Source organism: Contarinia nasturtii, unplaced genomic scaffold (genome assembly GCF_009176525.2).
Source record: "Contarinia nasturtii isolate CC-2019 unplaced genomic scaffold, AAFC_CNas_1.1 Cnas_scaffold_928, whole genome shotgun sequence".
Lineage (NCBI taxonomy): Eukaryota > Metazoa > Arthropoda > Insecta > Diptera > Cecidomyiidae > Contarinia > Contarinia nasturtii.
In genome coordinates, this window is record NW_022198275.1 from 3,733,316 (window position 1) to 3,748,703 (window position 15,388).

Consider the following 15,388-nt stretch of genomic DNA (forward strand, 5'->3'; position numbering starts at 1 on the left):
CATATTATTGTTCTAATGACCACACACACCATTTGTCACGAACAAATACACACAACCAAACAGCTCATCTAACCAATATTTAAAACGGTTTTTAGTACATATATTCTGCTTTTGGTTCAAACGATTTTTTTTTATTATTTAAACGTTTTGAGATTAAAGCAACGAACACGCGCATGTTTCAAATTTGCATATTTTCTAGTATCAATTTTTATTCTCTTCACTTTTTGGGCCTTTGTCTCTCATCATCACCGTCATTCGAGCCCGTTTTGTCTCTATGACCATTTTATAAATCATAGATGATTGAGTCAACATTTCTCATGTACAGGGTGTCACAACAATCATCGTTTGAAATGCCACAACTATCATTGTTTCATGGCATTTTTGCTGATTTTATACTTTGATCCCATTCATACCCTGTCATCAAAAAGATTACATTCAATACAGTTTACTTTGAAACATTAACAATTCTTTTTAGTGTGCGTTTGTATAATTTTTAAATGAGACAGACAATTTTAATTTGTTAAGTGCTCAACTTATCTTGAATATTCATCGCTTTGAATGTGAAATTTCATTTGTATCATATGCCTTTTTTTCAACCAAGTGTTTTGTGTAGAAAAATTTGACCATTTTCTCATTTGAAAAGAGAATATTTTGATATGCAGGTGAGAGAAAAAAAAATAAGTTTTTTTTTTCGTTTTAGTTTATTTTATATTCAACCTTTCTAGCATTAATCATCAACAATACTATTATCCGCACATATGTGTGTATCGCCATAAGTCAATGATTCCTCTCCACATTCTCATAACAAAACGCGTTAAATGAGATGCAATAAACCCATCGGTTGAGGTAATAAATATGCAAAAAAAAGCATTTAATTTCGTTCTCTTGAAAAAAAAAAAACATCTTTTTTCTTTTAGTTCCATTTTATTTTATGGGCTGATCCTTGGTTAAAAAAAAATCAACAACAATCGTAAATATCACGTGAAATGAACTTGCAGTATATTCTTGTTGAACTTTGTACGTATTAATTTTTGGAACATCTGCTAATATTGATAAGTTAAAATTTTCAATGTTTAAGACACGATTTCAATTCACCACATGTGAATTTGTAAATGCAGAAATTTTAAAAATTAAAATTCCTTTCGCACACACTCTTGCCGAAACTGAACTGTGAACACCCAACAAACAGCTTTTTGAACCAGAAAAAAATGATGAAAAATAGTCGAAATATATTGTGAAACGATAAAGTGGATTCCAATCAATAATCAAATAAAACACAACTCTTAATTGACTTCGAATTCGAATGGAGTTTTTTTTTCTGGTTTTCATTCCAATTTCAATTCATCTGCCCAATTCTGATGTCATTTTAAGTACGACTCAACTCTTATTTTCATTTTCCGTTTTATTCATCTATATATACAATCATTTTTCTCTTTATATACAGATGCTATATGTCAATCAGTCAAGAGTTTATTGCTCTATTCAATCGAGTGCAAAATGTAGCCGAACTAATTAAGCGTTTTTTTTTCTTCTTCGTATGGTGTATGGCCTTTTTTATTTTCGGTTTGCCACACAACGATTTATGAGCTATCGTTATTTGTTTTTACTGTTCCTCTGTGCATCTCTCCCTCTCATTCCTTTGGCCGTTCCCATCCGTTGGCCGTAGGCTTTTAAAACATATTTGATTTTTCTGTGAAAAATGTGCTCGCGGTCCCACTTTTTGTTGACATTAAGTGTGACGATTGGCTGTCAAGAGACCCGACATTTTTTTATTACTTTACATTTTGCCAAAATGTGTTCTCTTTTAATCATATGGGCATAGTGTCATCACAAAAGTGACAAAGCACAAAGGCATCGATTGAAGTGTTTTTTTTTTAAATATTTGACAGTATTGTTTCACTCTTTTTCATAGAAGTCATGATCACACATTTATCACACCGATAAATCACAACAACTCTTGCATGTAAAGAGATGATTATGCACATTGTACGTTTGTTTTTAACTACATCGTCAGCTGTTTTTTATGTATAGTCGAACATGTGTTTCAATTTATTATTCTGTTGTATTCGGTTCAATCTTCGAGTGAGAACATTCGGACGGAAAACATTGGTTTGATGTTTACTTGATCATTGTTCAAATATGGATTGAAGAAGAAAGATGTAGCAACATTTTTCACTTAGTTTGAAGGGGAAACTATTTTATGTTGAAAAAGAAAAAAAAAATTGGGTGTTTTTCATTTACAGTCAATCGTAAATAATTTTTGAATAAATTGATGGTTTTTACATCCAACAAATGTTTCCGTTATGCCAAGCGAAAAAAGAAAAAAATACAGCCGTTTCATGTCTGTTTGACTTCAAAAATGGATATTTTTTTTACATAATATTAAATCAATTTAAATGAAGCAACACTAGCGGAAATGATATATATTGAATATGTATTGAAACCGTCGATGTCATAAAGGCGATCAAGCAAATATTTCTTTTTATTACAACCTTATCGAAGCCGACGAATAAAATTCAATTACTATATTTTTTGAGTGAATAATTTAGCAGCGATAATCTAAATATAAAAGTGCCATACCGCATGGGCATATTCAGTTGACAATAAAACAAAATGTTTCTATGTCTGTGCCGTTTTGGTTGTAACTGTGGCTATATGCCATGCTATCTCGTATGAATATTAATTTTTAATTTTATTTGATTTCATTGGAATTTATAATACGAATCGAATAAATTGAATGTGTTCCAGTTCATTAAATGTTGTTCTAAAGTTGGTTCGGCAAGCACTTGAAATCACATCGGTACAACACATACAAATCAATAAAAAAATAAATTGATAATCGAACTAATCGACTGAGTTTTTGATTTAGTATGGTGCATACGCAAAAGAGACGAGCACATGAAACAAGTCGCTTTTTATTTGAGAGTATGACGACTACCGAGGTCGTGATAATGTACCCATGTCACATACGCATACAAAAATCAATGTGTATTTGATGAAAATACGTGAAACTTCTTTTGATTTCATATCACATACAATAAAAACAAAACAAAACAAAAAACAAATCATTTCCCATGTCGTTACTAAAATTCTCAATTACAAAATTCGAACGTTTGCATTTAAATTGCGCTAATTTGTGTTGATGTATGCGATCTGGCCTATATGTATGGATGTTTGTATGTGAGTGGCTATGATCGGTTGTCTTTCAAGGCGACCTGTTTGATTATCATATGTTTTCCGTCCCATTGTGACGTAGCTGGCGACAGTCACACTTAAAAACTATTGGAATACAACTTAATCATATGTTGTGCATACACAGCTGTAAGAAAATATACTACTTTTTTCGTCAGACAATTTCTATTTTTAAGTACTTTTTTTTTAAAATGTGATATGACATTATTATTATCACAAATATACTAATAATAGTAACGAGACTATGAAGTTGAATTGAATAAAAAAAAAATTTTTTGATTTGAATTCAAGTAAGATGGTGAACAATCTAATATGATTTGACATGCATTTTGAATTGATTTCAAAATCATTTCAAAGCAAATCGAATTGAAACACGCGAGAAAATCGATGAAAAATCTGCGAATTTATAATGAGTAATCGAATTTTGCTTGATGAGAAAAATGCAATCGGTTTTTACAGATGACTAACTGCTAGAAATAGTTTGGTTAGTTATAAAAACCCCTTGGAATCAGTCAGTTGTGCAAAATCTATTGAATTTTATGATAGCAACATCCGTTCGCAAATGTGTTCAGTTTTTTTATGAGCATTTCAAATGCAACAAAAGTGCAAAATAAGAAATAAAACTTGCCCTTAAAACAACATTTTATTATCATTTTATGTGCTCATTTTCAAAGTCATTCAACGATCTTTGCTCATTACTATTAGTATAAATTCACCGTTATTGAATTGAATCATCGTTTCCCTTTGCTATTTACGGAATCGGGGCAGGAAGTGAAGAAAAAAAATCATTGAAATCTATTCTATTTGTGGACATTTTTGAATATATATAATTTTTTTTTTCTTTATTATGCCATTTTATAACCCTCCGAAAACGCGGTGCCCATGGCACTAAATTTCATTTTCATTTTAATAATCGCGTAATAACAATCAAATCTATATGAAAGAAAGCGTTTTACGAATAAGAACCCATCTTTTTGAATTTCATGTCCTTTGTATGTGCTGCAATTTTTTACGATCAAATATACTATTTATTTGTTCTCGCTTTTTTTGCCCAAGTTAGCAATGCTCGTCGTTCGAGCGAATAAAAATCATCGTTTTCTTTGCTAAAGTACACTACAAAATGTATATAAGATAATCCACAATTTACAGTTAAAACTTGTCTTTTATTACAATCGTCGAAAACAAAATTACAACTTTATTGTTCTTATTCATATTGATTTGTTCTGATCAGCGAATGGGCCATTAAAGAAGGGATGAGAACAATGCATCACCGCGATATATATTCTTTTATATTTTCGTAGATCAGAACGAAACGAATGCAACAAATAAAGAATGAAAAAACACAAAAGGCACCGCAAAAAATCGCACATTGTATTGTGATACACACAAAAACACTATAGATTTCCTTTTGTCGCTCTCTGTCACGCATTTCGAAATGATTTTCACGTGAATCAGAATCCAACTACTTTCCCATCTCGATACTGGATTCCTTCAATTGGAACTCAATGGGAATATTTTTGAAATTCTAGTTAGTCTCTTTCACTTTTGCCATATCCATTGACCCGGTTTGGCCTTTGTTTCCGTTTGAATCTATTGTTCAATAGGGACGAAAATGCCTTATTCTATTATTCTGATTCGTACACTGGGCCAATTGAACGAAATCAAGCGAGAGAAGAGAGAAAAAAAGTACCATTCACATTGAAATCACATTGTTTTTTTTATTCTTATTCTTAGTTTTTATCCCTTATAGCGTCCCCATGGATTTTTTACTTCTTCTTTAGAAATGATCTTTCTCTCTTGTTCACTCGTTCTGCGCTCAAACCGGCTCTGATATAATAGAGCTATTGAAAACAATAAGCGCGGTGAAAAGAAAACAAAATACACGTATTGCATAAATTTTGTTCGTGTTATTTTTTCTTCATTTCGTTTTCGTTTAAAATACTGCCAGCAAAGGTGGTTGCTTTTGTTCAAATTGTTGCAGTGAACAGTGAATAACAAACAAGTTTCCGTTCCCTTCGCGAATTGTTTATCTTACGTGCAAATGTACGTTTGTACATCTCTATTGTGTATTTGTACCTTCTGTTTTTCAATTTTTTTTTTTTTTTTGCTTTTCGAGTTGGTTATTTTTTTTTGTTTTGTTATTTTATTTTGCTTGTTGCTCTTGTATGAAGCACGCAGGTTTTGTCGTGCGTGCTCTCTTTCCTAGAACAGATGAATGCAAAAAAACTGGTGGAATATATGAAAATTAACACGTGTCTCTTCCGTACTACCTACCATCTACTTTCAAATCACGTGAATTAGACCATATAGATTCAAATTCTTCTTTTTCTATTTCTTTCGTTCAATCTGTGAAAATCAACTAAATCTTGAAACTCATGCAATTATTAATAACTAGCATTTGAAATATATTTCGGTGGAATAGATCGTCGGAGTTTTTGGTTTAGCGGAATTTAAGATGAAAATACGGACACTATTGTTTCGTCACCCCAATTTTTCTGGTGTGCGTATATTCGTCCCACGGTGTGCGACTTCGTATCATTAAACTAGTTCTATTGAAATGAGTTTCATTAAGGTAACTTGCAGCGACCCATAACTAACCATTAAGCAGCGCAGGCTTTATCGTCGACAGACACGACGAAAAAAAAATGGAAACCATTGAGAGTTTACGATGGTTGATGGCTAAAACCTTTTCGCCGTAATCGATTGTTTACATCTCATAAAGTACACGTCGTTAAAATGGTTAAGTGAAAAATACTGCCACATTATTATAAGAAGGTACGCGGCACAAAATGATTATCTTATGCAAATCACATGAAATATGTATGTATTTTTTTTCATTCGGAAAAACTATTCACCTTCAGCAGCGACGATTTTTGGACGATTTTTTTTTGTGATAATTTCAATATTTAATGTTTTCACGCACACATGAATTGGCGTGGACAACTAATTTCTATGTCTGCTGGCCAATTTGAAACCACACTTATATCTTTTAATCTATTTATCTGATTCAATGAAACTCAAATACAAATATTTTTTAACTGTAATAAACTGTATATCCCTAATTTCTTAGAATTAATTAAAATTGTTCCGTCAAACAAAAAAGAAATCGATGAAATTAATTCAAAGAAAAAAAAATGTCAATTTCAACTTACCTCGTTAACAATTCAACAGCATAGCTTCAGAGGAGAAAATGAAATCAAAAATGTGTTTTTTGCATAAGAACGGGTGGTAGACGGTGTTTACCGTGTGTTGGCCGAAATGACTTGCTCTCAGTAAATTTCCGCAACAATCAGTTTTATTTGAATGTGTTAAATTACGTGCCTTTGCTTTTTGTTTCACCAAAAATCACTTTCACTCTAACTATTGCAGCCAAAAAAAAAAAAAATAATCGTCTTATTTTCTTTATCTCAATGTTTATAAACACGAACTTTATCGCAAAATTTTTCGCAATATGAAAATAAAATAGATCAACAACTGGCACCGATTCAACACTCGTGTTGTCACAGAAAAATTTTCCGATTTATATTTCTATTTATTGTTTATTAAGTATATGTCTTCCTCTATATTTGAGTCTGTCTCTCGCTCTATCGATGGCCAAAAAATAAATAAATAAAACAAAAATCTTGAAATTGTTTGCGCTGTGTGTAATTTTCCGTGTACGACTGTACCGCGAGCTAACCACGTAATGGTGTGGTGCTAACTTGGCATGTAACTCAATCGCTCGTCGACGGGGTTCTAAGCGATGGTATTTTCTTTCCACCAATATAATGCGATTGTCGTAAACAACAACTGCTGTCGTTGCACCGAGTATTTTCCACGCTATGCGTTAACTTGCTTGTTGTTTTTCGGTTTTTCTGCAAACTGAAACGGTGCACGTGTGCCTGTGTGTATAAGTGCGTGTGAGTATTTTTGTTGTTGCGCTCGTTTATCGCACAAAATCGCGTTCCAATGTTTTTAAACTCTTATTTTTGTGAATGAGAACATGTGGGGTGATTTTCATTCCTTTCCATCTAAAACAAACAGCAGCAGCAGCAGCAGCAACGTCTGTTGCAGACGCGATGCGTTGATGTTGTTTTGTATAAAATTTTTGGTTTATTTGTGAATCGGTGCGCATGCGTCGAACAAGTACCACTGTGAATTCAAATGCTATATATATATAGTTCATAAAATACCCCGATATATACACGAGTGTCGTTGTTTGAATAATGAAATTCTCCTTGTGTTTGACTTTGAATTCGGGTTGCTCAAGGGAAATATTGTATTTAACTGGTTTCCAAATGGTGAACAATGGCTGCACGCTCAAAATGTTCGGTCGTCCTTTTCCTTTTGAGAAGAAAAAGAGAATCTTTAGATTTTGCACTTACAAACGATGTTGATCCAAACACAAAATTCACTGCTTTATTTCTCACAAATACGACGTTTTGTGAATTAATAGCATTGACTTTTGTGTGTATGGACGCATGTACATATAATGTTCTATTTAATCAGTAGAAGAGAGTATACAAAACAAAACTCAACTGTTTTTTATTGATGTTGACGATGATGACACAATGCACTACAGTGAATATCGTCACATTAGCTCATTCGGGTTGTTTCGTCTCCTTCTCGCGCACAATATTTCATATATGCGAACAAGTTCTACCAACACAATGACATCAGCGCAAGAGATGATTCCATCAATTCTTTGTGTGTGAGTCTATCTATGTATTTGTATATTTATTTTGTGTGTTTAGTGAGTGTGCAAACTCTTCTAACGATAGCGTGGTCTATCGTTTCTTTGTTGCTTAGGTTTTGATCTGAAATGCTTTGTTTTGATTTTAGAAATGTGGAGTCGCTTTTTATGATACTTTTTCTTCTTCTTCTTATTCTTGATTCGTTTTAATTCGTTGTGTTGCGCGCGTTATATTTATTTTCGCGAATCAGATGATTTACTCTAACAAATATCTTTTTCATATACAACGAGACACGTCGAGCGATAATGCATAGAATATCGTAGATACTATTCTATGAAAATGTATGTGTGTGGTTTTAATGGCAAAAAGGAAAATAAAAATAGTCATGTACTGTAATATTTTATGGGTATTTTATATGGTTATATGATTTATAAGTCAAGCTTCAATTTTTACATTCACATCAAATTGAGTGGCTGACTGTCCGAACGAACGAATAATACGAACACAAACGAATCTTGTCCACCGAAATCTATTATATCACTTTACTAGTATATGAATTTGATTGTTCTGCTTTGTCTTTGCATTCACTCTATTGTATATTTGCCGTTTTCATTCTTTTCTGTCCGAACACCGAAAAAAAATACAAGTTTTTTTTTCCTAATAGTTGAATTCTTACGAACACAAATTGAAATGTGTGAAACTATAGAAATACATTAAATTGGTTCTGGTAGATTGTTCCTCAACTCTATAGAATATTATAATTTTTTGGTATTTTGTTATTCAACAAATACGATATGCAAAGTTGTCGCTTGTCCATCCGCTCACTCTTTTTTCTTCGTTGTATTTGTTGATTCTGTTCATGCACATTAAAATTCAACAGTTCAACTTGCTTGCAATGATCACAAATAAACAAACAAAAATGTCAAATATAAACACACTCTGTTTTATTATTATTTTTATTATTATTGGTTATGTCTTCTTGCGATGCTGTGTGCAAACTGAATTTCGCGCGATTTTTTTCACTTACAAATTGCAATTCATTCAATTTAATGTCACTCGCTTGAACTCTTGTTCTTTTATTATTATTATTTTTTCTTATTCACATTCACTTCAATCGCATCGAAACAAAAAAAACTGTTATTTCAGTTTCATTCATTTGAGACTGTGTCCGATTTTGTTTTTGCACAGTTTCGAAATGTTTTTCTTCTAAAATGTTTTGAATGTGTGTTGTTTTCGATGATGACTGATCGTGATAACACAAAAATTATTATCAACTGATATTTAACTCTGTTAACAAAACTTACGAAAACAGTTCAACTGACGTTTATCAGTACGAACAAAAAATATGCACAAAAACAACAACAAAAAAATAATTCAACTGATAAAATTTCGATTCAACAACAAATTTTTGTGAAATTTTTTCAAACAAAGAACATGTGCTTTCATAATTTAAGCAAAACTCTTATATTTCAATCACATTGATTTTTGAATCGAACTTTTTTTTTATTCTCTCACTGTTCACTTGTTTCTGACTTCAAATATATTTTTTTTCTGTTATCAATTAATTTTTTGGGGGAATTTTTTGTTCGTTCCACTTTTGTCTCTATTTAATATTATAATCACTTGAAATATTTATTCGCGCTATCGCAAATAGACAATTTTTTTATATTCATTTGCACCGATGTAGTGCAAAAATCGCTCCGTATGTACTTTCAGCTGTGTTGTTATTTATTCTCTGATCAGTTTCATCGAATGCGTGTTTGTTTTTGTTATACTGGCTTGTTTGACTTCAACTCTTGTACATGCGCGCACAGTACAATACGATTCGAATGTTGTCGCTTCGGTCAAGTTCGCGCGCTAACCCGAAGCTAATGTGTATATCAATAAAAACCAAATGACTGTACTCGAACGAAGCGAAACCGAGCACAATACAAACAGAAGATGAAAAAAATAATAATACGAACTCCGAACTGTTCGAAAGAAAGCGTGTAAACAATCATTTAATTGTATTCACAACTGATGTTGATATATATGTAATACATACAAACAAATACATGTATACACACAATATATGCTTATATCTATATGCATTGTGTTGATGCCAATTTCCATTTGGATTTGCCTGTGGCGTAAGCGCGCGACGCGCGATATCTCTTGCTCGCAAGGAACACTCGAAAGCATTTCGAACACTCAGAACAAAACAAAAACATTTCATTTACTGCGCCGTTTCTTTGTAGTTGTACAAGGAAATGTACCATATAGTGTTTGCACGTGTTTTACTGTAAATGTATTGGGCGATTGCATGTACGGGGTGATTAATAGCCATTGATTTATTTTTTTATAGAAACATTGCTAGTCACATATTATATTAGATGATTCATTTTTTTTTTTTTGATTTTATTGTATTTTTCATTTCTGGACGTTTATTTTTAATCTGAAGTAAGAGCAGTCGAGATATGACAATGAATTCAAATTGATGAATCAGTGAACTTTCTTTGGCAATGACACGTTGAATTGCGAAATGTTCGCTAGTGCCTGTTGCACACCCTGTAGCTCTATAAAATATCTTTTTTTCACTCGCGCGCTCTCTTTCTCTCTTTCTCTGTCTAGCTAACGTTTTCCCGCTAATTCGATCCTTTGTTTCGCATTACTTACTCTTCGCTGACAAACAAACGTATTAATCATCGCAATTATTGCACTGACGTCAACTGTCTCTAGATAATATTACAAGAAATCATGAAATTCACATTCATTTTGTGTTCAATATGAAAACCGCATGGTTCAAATATCAAATAGCACAAAAACGATGAAGAAATTCTTTTCAATGTATGAGTGTAGATTTTGGTTCGGCCACGTGACAAAAGTGAAGCCTGTAGAAGCTAACCAAAAAAAATGAATAAAATATGGTATATATTGTGAAATTGTGTGCACGTAAAGCGCATTTTTATCGAAAGCTACCGAATTTACCTAAAAACGTGTGTTTCACACGGTGAAATAATTGAATAATTGAACAAAATGAATAAGACCACAAAATTTTTGTAGATTATTTTTCCTTTTTTGTATTTTTTTGCATTTTTTACATACAATTTCATTTTTAATATAATAATTTATAAATAGCTTGCTTGCACTAAATTTGTTATTATTTATGTTTTTTTTTTGTTGTTTCCAATAATCGTTTTCATTTTTTGTTGTTGTCGTTTCATTCTATCTCATTCTTTTCTCTATCAACTTTCGTTCGGTTTTTTTTTCTTACGTTAATCTATCATCTCTCGCCACTTTCGTCGGAAAACTGTCCATTATAATTCTAAGGATATCATTTGACTTCGATCCGTGTTCTTATTAATTTCTCATTTTGCATTTTTCTTTTTTGCGTCGAAATTCTTCACTCATACATGTGTGTGTGTGTTTTTCTTTTATTCTCCTCCATCTTCATTTTGTTTCTTTGATGTTGTTTATTTGATGTATAACTCTTAAAAATGCTTTAAATTTTAGTAAATATTTTGTGTTTGTATCTTTTAAAGTTTTTTTTTATCGTTTTTTCTCGTCTTTTTGTCATTATTAAAATTTTGTTTAGATATTAATACATATATTTATATATATATGTTGATAGTAGTTTCACATCAAGACATAATCAAAATATTGTTTTATATTCAGAATATTTTGCTAAATCATTTTTTTTTTGTTTTTTTTTTTCTATATTCGTTTAGATTTGTTATTTTCATTTTCAAATGCATAGATTTGAAAATTGACATGTGTAAAATGGTTCTATTCTTGTTGGTTTTTTGTTGTTTTATTTTTGTAATCCGTTTTCTCATGGTAGATTAGTATATGCTTCCAAATGTTCATAACATTCATTCAATTCGAAATTTCATCTCTTTTTTTACAAAAAAAAGAAAGATTGAAACTTATGGATTTTCTCAATCAAAGTTGAATATATTCGTTTTTCAAAGAATAAGAACTGGTTTTGTTTTCGATTAGTATTAGGGTATGTTTGTGGTTTTCGTATCGATTGACCTTTTATTTTTCACGATTGACCTGATTTCTACTTCTTCATTTTTTCTGTCCTTTGGACGTATGGATCATTTTGCATCTAAATGTTACCAATTAGGAATAAATTAACTTAAAATGATAAATTTACTTTCATTTGTATTTGTCTTACAAAAAAAAAAAAAAAAAAAAACAAAGGAAACAAGACGAAACGAAAGAGAAAAAAAAGAACATATGATTAGTTATGTCGCATATGTGAGTGGGTTTGTGTGAGTGTATAATATGAAGGAAGGAAGGTGCGTCTTTCAATTCGTTCCAATAGCTTTTTAACAAAATAAAAGTTCGAATTAAAAATTACAATTTCCCACTTGGTTGAAAACAAAAATCGCTTTCGTTTTTTTTTTTTTTCAAAAATGAAAATCATACAAAATTCGAACTGTTTGTGTTTCATTTTCTTTACAATCAATGTATAAACATTAGTGAAGAATTGTTTGACATTTAAACATAATACATATAATTTATTGAAGTCTTTTTTCAGAATTTTGTGATTTTTTTTGTAAATCATGTTTGTGATTTCTTTAATCAGTTTTTTGGTGTTTTTTCTCCAATTCTTACTCATCTTTGTTGAGCGCCATATTATTTGTTCGGCTGAATGGATTTTTCATTTTTTTTATTTGGTGATTTAATTTCACGTTTTGAAAGGAATTTGTTATTCCTTGGGATATATCAGGGGGTAAGCATTTCTTTTCTTATCCATTTTTTCGATTCATCAGATCATATCATTATCTATGTGTTTTGTGTTAATCATTTAAATCTATGCGTATGTTCTATTTTCATGTTTCTTTTTAAATTGTAATTATTGAAATTATTCACTGTAGTTGTTATTTAATCAGTTGTTCTTGCACATGTTATCTTTTGATTTGAATTATGGAACATTTAGTGTTCGTTTAGCTATTTTACACAAATAAAAAAAGAATTCTTCTTTTCACGTCAATTATTTTTTTCGTTTTGCTTTTCTTCATTCTATACCATACGAATTTTGGTTTTGAATAACAAAATTTTATTTACAATATTACGCATTTAAAGAGATAGAGAATAGGAGACATTGATCCAAATTACTACGAGCGAGGAAAATGTTCTACAATTTACCATAATACACAACATTCTAACAGAAAAGGACGAAAAAGAACTAAACAAAACGAGTTAACCGGGGGTACAAAAATCCTTTCTTTCTTTTTTCAGACCGAAAAATACATTTGCCTAATTTAGAAACCATCAATTATTCATCGTTTGCTCTAGTAAAAAAAAACTCATTCCAATAAATATTTCATCTCATTCTATAAAAAAAATTCAACAAATCCGCTTTTCTTGTCTTTCAAATTCTGTCCATTCATTCCCTTTACTACACTTCTCTCTCTCTCTCTGTGTGTGTTTCAAATCTTCTTTCATGGTGAAAATGTTAACTAAAAGTCTCGTTTAGTGTTTTCTTTTTCTCTATGTATAATTTGCTTATGTCTTCGTGCATTTGCACTGTAAAAACCATGTATAAATAGGATAAGAAATTCTTATCACTGTATTTTCAATATTGGTTATTTGGGTCTAATACAATTCTATCGAAGATCTAGTATAAAAAAATGTTCATTTCACATTTGTATATGCGCGAGCAAATGAATTTTGCGAAAGCACTGAGGAAGTCGCTGGTACCAATGGTAAATTTGGTTGTTTCATTTTCTCTATCTGTCAAACTGAAATGATTTGATTTTGTATTTGTATGTAGATGATTGAAGTGTCCGGGAGACAAACAAATGAAAGATCTCAATCACAGTGATGGTAAAACCCCAAAAAAGTATAAATAGTATGCGAATGACATTTGATTTTTTTGTGGATTGCGCTTCGCACATCAGAATCGTGCGGGTCAATAAAGGGCCGCCTGGTTTTTTCGTTATGCTGTATTACTTATTACTTTATATGTCTTTATTGTTAACTCTGTTTATTATTTTTTGTTTCTTTTTTTTATGCGTGTGTGTTTGTGTGTGAGTGTTAGCATGCGACCTCTTATCTGAAAGTAAAATACTTATTGTTGATTTTATGCTTTTTGAAAGTGTTATTTTTTTTGTTCGCACAAATAAAAATATGCTTAGGGTTGCATCATCAATTGCTTGCATCCATCCAATGTCAGTTTCATTTGAATTTAAATGAATATTGCACGGCGATCGATGTGTACATTGTTTCTTGTTAGAATCATTAAATATGTTGTGTTGTTTTTTTTTTGTTACAGATTATATAGACAGCGATTAAGAAAAAAACGGCTACAGGATTTGATTCATCTCCATAAATATGTCCATTTGTCATGTTGCTAGTTTGCTCTATTCAAGACATCTATAAATACACATCGAAGGTTGTATATGCTCCCATCAAATCACAACAAAATGCATCTACGGAACTACAATAACTGCTGCTTTGTGAAGCATTTATGCTGTTTTCGATGGGTCGAATTGGTTTTGTTTATCTTCGTCTCTTTCCTATCGTATTTTTTTTTTACGAACGTAAAACAAAGTTTGATTCCGTTCAAATTGATAAAATTCAGTTCTGTTGTATCATTCTCTTCGGGCTTTTTTTATTGTCATTTAAAATGCAATACATTCAAACAAAAAATAATGAACGCCATGATTTTCAAATGCAAACACTTTTGCTTTTAAAGTGGGCGAGTTTTTTTTTCGTGCAACGAAAACATTTTTCATTTTTGATATCGAGATCGAAAATAGATTTAATCACATGTTATGTATGTGGTGTATTGAATTTTGGCTTTTGGAAAAAAACGGATGATGAAACTGAATTTTGAATTCAACTAAATGCTCCGTTGACAAAGTGTCTGTGTGTGTGAGTGTGTGTGTGTCTGTGTATTGTATAAATAAATATAACAACATAAAACTGCGGACGAAGAAATATTGGAAACATTGACCTATATACTTCAATTAAATGTAATTCATTGTATGCTCTTTTCTTTTCGTATTTGTTCATTACTTATTCTTCTGCTTTTCCCTTCTTCCTATTTCATTTTTGCATTCATTGTGAATATTCGCAAAATATTCAGGTACAAATGGCTGGTATTGAGTTCTGAATTTTGAACGAAGAAAAATTGAATTTAAAATTGTTTAAAATCATCACACACACCATTTGAATTTGCTTCCTATTTGAATATATATATATATATATAGATATATGTTTGTATGAAGAAATTGATGCATTTAATGTGATGTCGAATAACGTCGCTTTCAATATCATTTTTTTTCTCTGTTGCACTTTAATTCATCCAATCATATCCAATAAATGGTTATATATCAATCGTTATTCACAAAATGCCTTCTTCCATTCTCTATTTATCATTTAATATGTGTTTTTTTTCTTCTTTTTTTGTATTTAAATATTGTAATTTAGATATAATTCAAATTGGTGGACAATTTATTGTAATTTAATGTTTCCATTTTTTTATTTTGTTTTTTTTTTTGTTTTTTTATGAAAGAAACGAAAAAAAA

General features: G+C 31.0%; 1 protein-coding gene and 1 long non-coding RNA gene across 3 annotated transcripts in view; one reads left to right on the forward strand and one right to left on the reverse strand.

The window, feature by feature from the left end:
* LOC116342777 (protein CREBRF homolog) overlaps positions 1 to 8,948 on the reverse strand; it is a 30,544-nt gene extending 21,596 nt beyond the window's left edge. The window contains exons 1-2 of one of the 2 annotated variants that reach the window (XM_031770517.1): positions 7,711 to 8,948; positions 6,345 to 7,515 (exon numbers count right to left, since the gene is read on the reverse strand). The gene's annotated coding sequence lies outside the window, so the exon portion shown is untranslated. The remainder of the gene's footprint in view (positions 1 to 6,344; positions 7,516 to 7,710) is intronic. The other variant, XM_031770516.1, reaches the window with a different exon arrangement.
* On the forward strand, positions 176 to 1,298 carry LOC116342778. The gene is made up of 3 exons (XR_004201274.1): positions 176 to 662; positions 726 to 846; positions 918 to 1,298. It is a non-coding gene; the product is annotated as an uncharacterized LOC116342778 (long non-coding RNA).
* Positions 8,949 to 15,388: the final 6,440 nt, after the last annotated feature.